The following is an 11260-nucleotide window of genomic DNA, read 5'->3' on the forward strand; positions in this document are numbered from 1 at the left end:
GATATCCAAATGGCCAACAGACAGATGAAAAAGTGCTCAACATCACTTAGCATCAGGGAAATCCAAATCAAAACCTCAATGAGATACCACCTCACACCAGTCAGAATGGCTAAAATTAACAAGTCAGGGAACAACAGATGTTGGGGAGGATGCAGAGAAAGGGGATCCCTCCTGCAAAAGCTTCTTAAACTCTAGTCATATTCCAAGCAGCATACTTGGTATTGACAATACACAGATGCATATGATAGGATCCTTGTTCTTGAGGAATTCTTAACTTATGTGGGCACAGATCTATTAACAATAAAAAAAAAAAATGCAAAGAGAGAGGAATGCATAGGATGCCAGAGGAACAAAGAAGAGTGTTGGACTAAGAGTATAGGTTAGGGAGGGGTTCACAGAGAAGCTGATAAATCAGCTGAGTCTTGAATGACAACTAGGAAGTTTTCTAGATAGAAGGGAGGGAGGAGGGTGGATAATGACATTACAATCAGAAGGAGTAACATATACAATATGTATGACTGAGTGTAGAGTGAACAACGGGGGTGTCCTGAAAGGAGATGAATTTAGGGAGGCAGGAAATTAGAGACACTAACAAGGTTGAACTTATCCTGTTGGGTTGAAGGAAATATTTAAGGATTGAAAGCAAGGAAATGACACGATCAGATTTGCATTTTTGAAAATTTGACCTCTTTGTTTAGATTCTGTGTTGTTCAGTGCCACAGGATAGCTCCTTCTCTCATTAAATGTAGTGTAGGCTATCCAATTAACTTTAAGAAGAAGATGAATTCAGATTAATGGTATTGACTCAATCTTTTGAGAATTTCACGATTCCTCTTGAAAACAGCTGACATCTCAGAGTCTTACAGAGTCAAGGTGGGAAATGTGTTTTATACTAATATTGTCAGTTTAAGGTTAGTAGCTTGATATTTCAGTTGGGTAGCTGTTCAATTAAAATCAGATTTCATTTCTAATTGAACATGCCCAAATGGAAATTCTGAGCCTTTCATTCACCTTAGACTCCAAACAGTGGAATAATTCCTGGGCTTCAACCACATATTTGGCCTCTGAGAATAATTTAAAAAGTAATAATGACAGTGATAACATCAGCATCTCCTTCACATTACCTCAAGCCCTTGGTTTGTAGCATATTTCCATGGAGGCTTTTTGTTGTTGCATATAGAATGTATGACAAAGTCTGTGTTAAGGGTTATACAGCTCTTATGAGCCACTGAAAACTACTCTGTGTAAAGAGGTTAAAAAGCCATGTGCTAGAAACATGGAACTCATCTTAAGGGATCAGAATATAAAAATTCTCCAACAGATGTGTGATTTGTAAGATGTGTAAGAGTTCTAAGCATGATAAGCTGGTTTAGTAACAGATCTAGGGAGTTCTAAAGAATTCTGTATCCCTCATATGTACTATTAAAACAGCAAGAGAGCTAGGTTGGTTCTATAATGGCTTGTGGGTAATTAATACAGTTCTGCAGGTTTTTATTTAGTGTGGTCATTAGCTTTGTGTTCTTGGGGATGTAGATTGCAGGTTTGAAGGGTAGACATTGGGTCAACTTAGATGAAGAGTCTTACTTAAGGATATATTCCATGTTCTTTCAATTGACACTGACATACATCACCATAATGGAGGCATAAATAGTGTTGCTACATATCTAGTTTGCAGAACTAGACCAGCAGCACAGTATGAAAAGCTGGGCCTTACTGCTCAGGATAGAGAGAAAACTAACAGTGATGAAGAAAGCTCTGAAATGTCTTTGGAGGGAAATGTGGCTGCATTGACCTAAATTTAAAATGCACTCACTCTACGACTCACAATTTTTATTTTGCAGAATTTGCCCTTCATAAACATTGTTTTTTAATTTTTCTGTGCTATTTTAAAGCATTTTTTAAAAAAGATTTTATTTATTCATTAGAGATACAGAGAGAGAGGGAGAGAGAGAGAGCATGAGCAGGGGGAGAGGCAGAGGGAGAGGGAGAAGCAGGCTCCCTGCTGAGCTAGGAGCCCGATGTGGGGCTTGATCCCAGGACCTTGGGATCATGACCTGAGCCAAAGGCAGAAGCTTAACCATCTGAGCCATCCAGGCACCCCTCTGTGCTATTTTAGAATTAGAAAATTGAAGGGAATAAGCCCACAAATATATACATTTTAATATAGTCACCCACAGATTGTTTTCTTCATATGTTTATCAAAAGGTAAATATTTGATTCAATTAATCACATTATTATTCTCCAAACAACCTTCTTTTTTTGGTGGATCAAATATTAAAGGTGTTTACTGCTTACTTAAAGTCCAAATGGGTGTTCCTGAATGACAGGCAATTGTTTTTCGAATGATGACTCTGGAACTCAGGCTGTTTTCCATCCTTGGCTTCATCATTTTCAAAACTCAGCTTCCTAGGTCAACATGCTTAATTATAACAGAGATCATCAAGGACCATGCCTGGGTAAAGCTTAAAGTGTTGCTCATCAGTTTTAATTACACTCTGCTGACTAGGACACAGTTACATGAGCATATCTATGTACAAGGAAGGGTTAGAAAAAATGTATCCTTGACTTGAAGAAGAGGAAATGTATTTGTCTCCATCATACAATCAGTGTTTTAACTTCTTAGTTGGCCAACATCTATTCTATTTGATCTACATGTGGAATTAAGGAGTTTGAAAAGAATGGAGATTGGTAGCTCTGTGGATGTATAGGAATAGGCTCATTCTGGATATAGTGGACAAGATCTTTAAACTGCCATTTGGACAACAGGAATGAGAGACTCTAGGTCTAACAAAGCTTGAGAGTAATGGTGCATCTCATGTCAAAAAATTTTGTTAGCTAAGAAGTAATTTATTAAGTTTAGGAGCGGGAACTCTGGAGGGAATAATACTGTGGTAGTTTAGAATATGTATGTGTATGTGCATGCGTGCGTGTGTGTGTGGGGGGATTGCACATATGAGTGTGTGCACATTCATGTAGCTTTCATCTCCAATATGATAATCATTGAAGATGAAACATGCCCCGGTCTGTATGATGCACATTAATTGCCTCAATTGCTCCTGGGGTTGAGGTTTCTGGAGATAGGCTTCAGAGTCTGGAAGGGATAAGTAATGGGGAATGGAGAGATTTGTGCCTTGCTCTGTTCTCTGAGTAAAACCTGAAAGGGGTCTTGGTAAAGAAAGGAACCAAAAAGTGTTCTACCAAGGAGTTGACTGACACCTCTAACTCCTGGGCTGCACTGGGATAAGTAGGTCTGGGTACATGCAACAATGACTTCTTTCCTATGTCTCAATGTCCATTTTTGTTTTATATATTGATAGGAAAAGGAGCAAAAAATTTCATGATTATTTTCTTTTTCAATTACCATTTCTATTATATAAACCATATTAGACATGGGATTAAGGAAATGTTTTTGTCAAATTATCTTGTCTTTGCAGGTTATCTTCAAAAGAACTGTGTTCTTAGCTGATAGGAAAATGGGAAAAGTTTTCTTTAACACCTTGGCAATAATTTAGATGACTCTCTTGTTTACCATTCTCTTTCACACAGGTGACAACAAAGCAAATTAACACCCATTGTGTGTGGCTTGTAGGAGGGGAAAACTTTGTAAATGGAAGCTAATTTAGTTAATGAAATATAATACTCAAGGACAATCAGAAGAGAGCTGGAGTATGACTGTGGCAAATTGAATGTGCGATCTCTCTTTTCTGTGTCTTCTTGGCTCCTTGAGCAGCATTTAATTGCCTCTGCTGATTTTAAAGACCAGGAGGTTAGATTTCTACCTTTGCACATCTCTTGAATCCATTCCTGGTATCTCTTTGCTTATACATTACCCTAGGTCAGTTTCTTCATGCTTTTTCCTTGGACTATTGAAATAGCTAACAGTTCCCTGCTAAATTCATTACGCTCTGAGAAATTGTCTTACAAATGTAGCTTCCATAAACCTTTGATTCTTTTAGTCTTCTACTAGACTAGCGCCAGTTGTTTTCCACTGATTAGTAAATTAAGCCTGAACTAGACTGGCAGTCTGCCACATGGCCCCATCTTTGAAATTTTTATCTTGCCATTCCTTTACAAGTACTCTAATTTCCACTCTTTTGGACTTTTTTCTAAACATAAACCTTGTATCCAAATCTTTTCACATTATTATTATTATATGCTATTAATGTTCTGCCTTCATCACTGCCCTTTTGCTAAGGTTCATCTCTCTTTTCAAAAGCCTTTCCTTATTTTTTCCAACTGAGTATAATCTTGTCTTATAGGACAAGAAAATATTTTTTTTCTAATTTTTTTTTTAAAGATTTTATTTATTTGACAGAGAGAGACACAGCAAGAGAGGGAACACAAGCAGGGGGAGTGGGAGAAGGAGAAGCAGGCTTCCTGCGGATCAGGGAGCCTGATACAGGGCTCGATCCCAGGACCCGAGGCTCATGACCTGAGCCGAAGGCAGACGCTTAACGACTGAGCCACCCAGGCACCCTGACAAGAAAATATTTTGTTTTGATTTGTCATATGCTGTTGTTACTGTGTCAGCAGCAGCACTATGATATAGGTGGAGGGATGCTAACATCACTCCAAATTCTGTATCAGCTCTCCATGAAGTTGCCACAATAAATATACAATCTAAGTAAAAACAGTTTCCTTTCTATGCAGGTGAGGGTCCAAGGTAAATCTCCTTAGCTCTCTTCCAATCAGATTTAAGCTCCTAAACTCCCTTTATGTAGAAATTTTGGAGCCACGAATGTATTGTTTGAAGTTGTTTTGAACAAAAGGTATTTGACATCAGCTCCAAAGAGCAGGTACTCTACATTTTTATTTATCGTCTTTTTCCTATCTCCTAGAAGAGTGCTTGGCAATAATATGTGCAAAATAATAAATGTTTATTGAATAAATAAGGGAGGAAGGAGATGAAGAAAGAACAACTCATGCTTCCAAAGGGAAAATAGTAATATCACAAGCCTGAATTGAGGAAAATAAACATATATCTCTTTACCAGGAAGAAGAAAAATAGTGTAAATATTTTTGTGTTTCTTACTGTCTCTGTCACTTCCACAGGTCAGACTAATGAGGACCTTGGAGACTACTAATATCTCTGGGTCTGTGAGTGAGTTCATCCTCTTGGGATTTCCCTGTCGCAGAGACATCCAGGTCCTCCTCTTTGTCATCTTTCCCCTCATCTACCTTCTGACTCTCATGGGGAACACATCCATCATCTGTGCCATGTGGTCAAGCCAGAAACTCCACACACCCATGTACGTCCTCCTGGCCAACTTCTCTTTCCTGGAGATCTGCTATGTCAGTTCTGATGTGCCCAAAATGTTGGCCAACATCATCTCCCAGACCAAGAGCATCTCCTATGCTGGCTGCCTGCTCCAGTTCTACTTCTTCTTCTCCATGTGTGCCGCTGAGACCTTATTTCTCTCAGTGATGTCTTTTGATTGATTTCTTGCCATTTGTAGACCTTTGCAGTATCCCACCATAATGACCCACCGCTTATGTGCTTGGTTAGTGGTCTTCTGCTGGGCAGGGGGCTTTCTCTGTTTACTGACTCCTTTGACTCTAATATCTCAGGTGCCTTTCTGGGGTCCAGGCACCATTGACCATTTTCTCTGTGATCTTGCACCTTTGCTGGCATTGTCCTGGGCTTCAGTATCTGGAATTACTCTGATCTGTGGTATCATTAGCTCTCTCGTCATCTTTCTCACCTTCCTGTACATCCTTGGCACTTACTTCTGTGTCCTGAGTGTGGTGCTGCAAGTGGCCCCAGGCTCAGGAAGGCATAAGGCTGGAGAGTTTCTCTAATCATCTTAGACTTAATGAAACCCAACAACTGAAAACATTGAACTTTGACAAGTATAAAAGAGCTAAGGAAGAAAAGCACACAAATTTTCCAGAAGCTACTACATTTATAAATCTGACTAGAGGCTAATAAGACAGAACTGTTTGTTGACTAAGCACTTGAAATCAATTTTTGTTGATTATAATGAATGATATTTTTGTAAACAATTTACAACTAAATTTGAATATAATGAGCTTTTCTGATGATGATCATAATAATATTGAGCTAGCATTTGACCATAAAAGGGCACTTATGAGTTCAATGGCAAGGAAAACATTTGAAGAGAAAAGACTAAAGAGAAAAAACTGTTTTGAGTCCTAGTTTTCTGTGAACTGTTTTCCAAATGGCATCACTAACTAATTTAACCATCTTCCTGCAAGGAATATATAAATAATCATTTTCAGTCTGTTGATTAGAGAGGAGTCCATTGAATCACAAAGACCACAAATACTGTCAGCCTATCTAGAGGCAATGAATCATCCCACCAGTCATTCATTTTGAGGCTTTATGAAATGTGTCCCTAGAAATGGAATGGGATAGGATAGGATAGAAATGCATTATTTGTGATAAGGGTGGTATTGTTCTAAGAAGCTTCTGTTTCAGTTGTATATGAATGTGTGTACTGAGCACAATGTCGGATGAATTTATTTCTGTGGGTTGTGGTCAAAAAAGTTTGAAAAACCATTGTCTTGGCAGTTTCAGAACACCCAAAAGCAGCCATTAGCATAGGTCACCAAAAAGAAAACCTGGCCTTAAAATCAGCACAAGAACTCAAAACGAGAAAGGAACCCAAGAAAATTAAAGTCAAATGTGGAATAATGAGCCTTCAGACCTGTGGAATGCATAGAAAACAGGAATAGTAATAACAGATGACTGTAAAAAGTGGCAAATCTTTATCCTGTTATAATGATCTTAATGCATGGTGAGTTGGAGAAGATAAGACACTTGAGAACAAGAATAAAAACCAAGTGGCACCAAAGAAGAGAACAATACCAATGTGAAAGGACTTCTGAAAAGTCTGAAGACTGTGATTTGAGCAGCCACCTATGGGAGGTGCCACCCTAGAGAGAAAGGATCAGCAGTTAGACAAGATTATGCTAGCAAAAGTTGCATGTGATTAGTCATGTCCAAATTCTTTAGTTTGTATGTAATTCAAAGTTCCTCTCAATGTCTTCAAACTAGAACCTTATTAAATATATGTCCCATTACTCCTGTTGACTCAATTTCCCTAATTAAGGTAGTACAGTCTTAGTTTTACAATTTGAGCTTAAAATTGTTTTACTAATAACTTGCCCATTTTTAGACACTAGTCATGCTGTCCTTGAAAATTTTCTTGCCCATTATAGCTCATCATAATATCCTTTCTAAATTCATAGCATTTTTGAGGTTTGCCAGATATTTACTCATAATTGGACTGCCTTTTGTGTATTTGTTGCGGCATTATTTGTGTTATTTTTTTTTACTTTCCTACCAGTTATATTGTAAATTTCCTGAAGGCAGGGAATATAAGTTATACTATCTTTTCACTGTTCCAGAATGGCTTCTTCTATAGTAGAAACTCGAATAATTGTTTATTTCATTAACAAGCCCATTCAACAAATGTTTATTGAGCTCCTCCTGTGTGGTAGGCATTTCTCTTGGCATTGAGGGTATAGTAATGATATCTAGCTGTCATGAAGTTCATGTTCTAGTACAAGGAGCCAGAAATAAAGATATAGGAAAAGAAGTGTATAGAAATAATATATTTCTTTTTTTTTAAAAGATTTTATTTATTTATTTTTTAGAGAGCGAGCGAGAGAGAAACAGCATGAGAGGGGAGAGGGTCAGAGGGAGAAGCAGGCTCCCCGCTGAGCCGGGAGCCCGATGTGGGACTCGATCCCAGGACCCTGGGATCATGACCTGAGCCAAAGGCAGACGCTTAACCATCTGAGCCACCCAGGCGCCCTAATATATTTCTTTTAATTAATTTATTTAAGTAATCTCAGCACCCAACATGGGTCTCGAACTCATGACCCTAAGGTCAAGAGTCACATGCTCCACTGACTGAGCCAGCCAGGTGCCCCTAGAATAGAATATAGTTCTGTGGTTTTAAATACTTTGAAGAAAAATAAAGCAGGTGAAGGGAACAGATAATAATGGGAGTGGGGGGGTGCTCTCTTTTAAATAGTATAGTCTGGGAAGACTTCTTTTAATCTGAATTTTGAGAAAAGCCCCAAATGAAGTAAAGTGGTTCTGTTTTGGCTATTTCATATTTTAGATGAGTTAAAAAGCTAGACAATTGAGTGTGGGAATATTCTAATAAGCATAATTAGAGAACTAAATTAAAATAGTTGCATTAAGTCATCAAAAAATGAAATCTTGCCATTTGCAAGATGTGGATGGAACTAGAGGGTATTATGCTAAGCAAAATAAGTCAATCAGAGAAAGACAAGTATCATATGATCTCACTGATATGAGGAATTTGAGAAACAAGACAGAGGATTATAGGGGAAGGGAAGGAAAAATCAAACAAGACAAAACCAGAGAGGGAGACAAACCATAAGAGACTCTTAATCTCAGGAAACAAACTGAGGGTTGCTGGAGTGGAGGGGGATGGGAAGGATGGGGTGGCTGTGTGATGGACACTGGGGAGGGTATGTACTGTGGTGAGCACTGTGAGTTGTGTGAGACTGATGAATCACAGACCTGTACCCCTGAAACAAATAATACATTATGTGTTAATTATAATAAAATAAAATAAAATAGTTGCATTAAGAAAGGCAAGAGGATTTTGGTTCAAAAGAATACCTGGAGATATACAATTGAAAAGTACGACAGGCTCAAGATTGATTTGAATCCCCAAATGTATGAATTGAAGATGTGTCAGACCACATTATTCTCTTACATGGATGTGATAAGAAGAAAGACATTACCTGGGGGAAGGACAAGCCAGTGTAGTACTTTGATAATCCTGAAAAATATGTCCTTGGAACACAAATGACCTTTATTGGCATTAAGAAGGTAGAAATGACAGGCTTTATAACTTATCTCAAAAAAGAGTTAACATTAATTACTGTCCACTGCCTTTTTTGTTAAAAGATGGAAATCTCTCATAATTTTTAAAGTATGTGTCTCATATTTAAATTGATCTCATAGACAAAGTTAGATTTGCTTAGTAATACCCAAGTTTTCAGCAAAGGCAGTTATTTCCATATGGAAACCTAGAAGGAATTAAAATATAAAAAAAATATATGTAGTTATTAAATATACCAGGGGACTCTACTTTATTGTCTCATAACAGAGTAAGACTAACCTGCATTTGAATTATACACATTAGCCAGAATTTCTCATCCTGTGTCAATACAAGTGCTAATATTGGTCCACTGAAATAAAAGATAGGAATGTACACTTAAAAATTGATGAATAAATGTCCAAGTGGAGGTTCAGGTAGACCATTGGATATGCAATTCTGGAGGTATGAAATGAGGTTGAGAGTGGAGATAAAAACCTGAGAATTATAAACATATTAATGGTATTTAAAGCTATTAGATTCTTTGAGATCAGTCTAAATCAGTCTAATCTAATAAGATATAATGTGAGCCACAAATGTGAGCCACATATATAATTTTAAATATTCTACTAGCCACATTAATAATGGTAAAAAGAAATACGTGAAATTACTTTTAGTAAAATATTTTATTTGACTCAGTTGATCCAAAATAGTATCATTTCAACATGTACTCAACATAAACATTGTTAATGAGATATTTACATTCTTTTATTATATTAAGTCTTCAAAATCAGTATGTAATTTTACCTTATCACACTTCTCAATTAGAACTGGTCACATTTCTTTTTTTTCTTCAAATTTTTATTTAAATTCTAGTCAGTTAATATATAGTGTAATATTGGTTTCAGGAGTAGAATTTAGTGATTCCTTGGTACAACTAAATTTGATAATACTACTTATCCCCTCTAGGCAAAGAAACTGTATTCTGAAAAAATAAAGACATTTCAGTTATTTGTTTAACCTCAACATTTTTAGGTTTTATATTTAGTCCTCAGACTTCTCTAAGTATACCTGCACTATACAACACAATAGCCGTGACTCACATGTGGCTACTGATCACTTGAAATGTGTTCCAGAACAATAATCAGAAGCTCCTTCAGAAGCTGGATGAAACTTCCTTCTCCGGCATTGCTTTTTAAATGAGAGTAGGGGGTGGGTGTGAGGGCCAGTCAGGCATAGAGCAATTTTCATGTATAATCCAATTTACATAGCCATTCAAAATCCAGAATTTATGTATAGGTGTGCATATATATATATATGCACAGAAAAACATTTAGAAGTATACCCACCAAACTGAAGACATTCCTAAAGAGACAGGTGTGTGCAAGTATGGAGATACAAAGATTTTCATTATTTTGTACTATTTGGTCTTTTACAATGAAAATTTATTCATTGTAAAATGTATTACTTGTGTGGCAGCTTCGGAAACATGGCGGAGGAAGAGCAAAGAAAAAAGATCCCATTGGTTCCAGAAAATCTCCTGAAAAAGAGGAAGGCTTATCAGGCCCTTAAAGCCACTCAAGCAAAGCAGGCACTTTTGGACAAGAGGGAGCAGAAGAAAGGAAAACAGCTCAAGTTCAAGCGACTGGAATGGTTTCTACATGACTCCTGGCGGCAGCAACGTGACAGGGTGCGCCTCAGACGACTAGAAGTGAAACCTCGTGGCCTGGAAGTGCCAGATAAACATTCCTTGGCCTTTGTTGTCCGCATCCAAAGGATTAATGGGGTGAGTTCACTGGTGCAGAGGACCACGGCAAGGCTTCGCCTGAAGAAGATTTTCAGTGGTGTCTTTTTCAGAGTGACCCCCCAGACCATAAAAACGCTACGTGTAGTGGAACCTTACGTGACCTGGGGATTTCCAAATCTGAAGTCTGTCCGGGAGCTCATCTTGAAACGTGGACAAGCCAAGGTCAAGAATAAAACCATCCCTTTGACGGACAACACAATGATTGAGGAGCACCTGGGGAAGTATGGTGTTATTTGCTTGGAAGACCTCATTCATGAAATCGCCTTTCCGGGGAAGAATTTCCAGGAGATCTCTGCGTTCTTACGTCCTTTCCATCTCTCAGTGGCCCGTCATGCTACCAAGAATAGAGTGGGCTTCCTCAAGGAAGTGGGCTTACCTGGCTATCGAGGTGAACGCATCAATCAGCTCATTCGGCAGCTGAATTAAACCCAGAAACTAGAGAGAGGGTCAAGGAAAAGATGATGATGCTCCTGGCAAGCACTTGTCATCACAGCCCAGTTCCAAGGGAAAGTTCCAGTGTGTTTTCCACATTGGCTGCCCCTACCTCCTCTGAAGTCAGCGGAGGACTCCTGCCACGGAAGAGGGAGTCCTGCTGTGTCACATCGTCTATCTTGGGGTTTAAAGTTGG

General features: G+C 38.2%; 2 pseudogenes; both read left to right on the top strand.

Moving 5' to 3' along the window:
* The first annotated feature begins 4800 nt into the window (after positions 1 to 4800).
* Positions 4801 to 5799, top strand: LOC102750218 (olfactory receptor 11G2-like; annotated as a pseudogene).
* A 4507-nt stretch (positions 5800 to 10306) lies between these two features.
* LOC102740158 (large ribosomal subunit protein uL30 pseudogene) lies at positions 10307 to 11254 on the top strand (annotated as a pseudogene).
* Positions 11255 to 11260: the final 6 nt, after the last annotated feature.

Source organism: Leptonychotes weddellii, unplaced genomic scaffold (genome assembly GCF_054177405.1).
Source record: "Leptonychotes weddellii isolate Sample4059 unplaced genomic scaffold, ASM5417740v2 HiC_scaffold_2190, whole genome shotgun sequence".
NCBI classification, from domain to species: domain Eukaryota; kingdom Metazoa; phylum Chordata; class Mammalia; order Carnivora; family Phocidae; genus Leptonychotes; species Leptonychotes weddellii.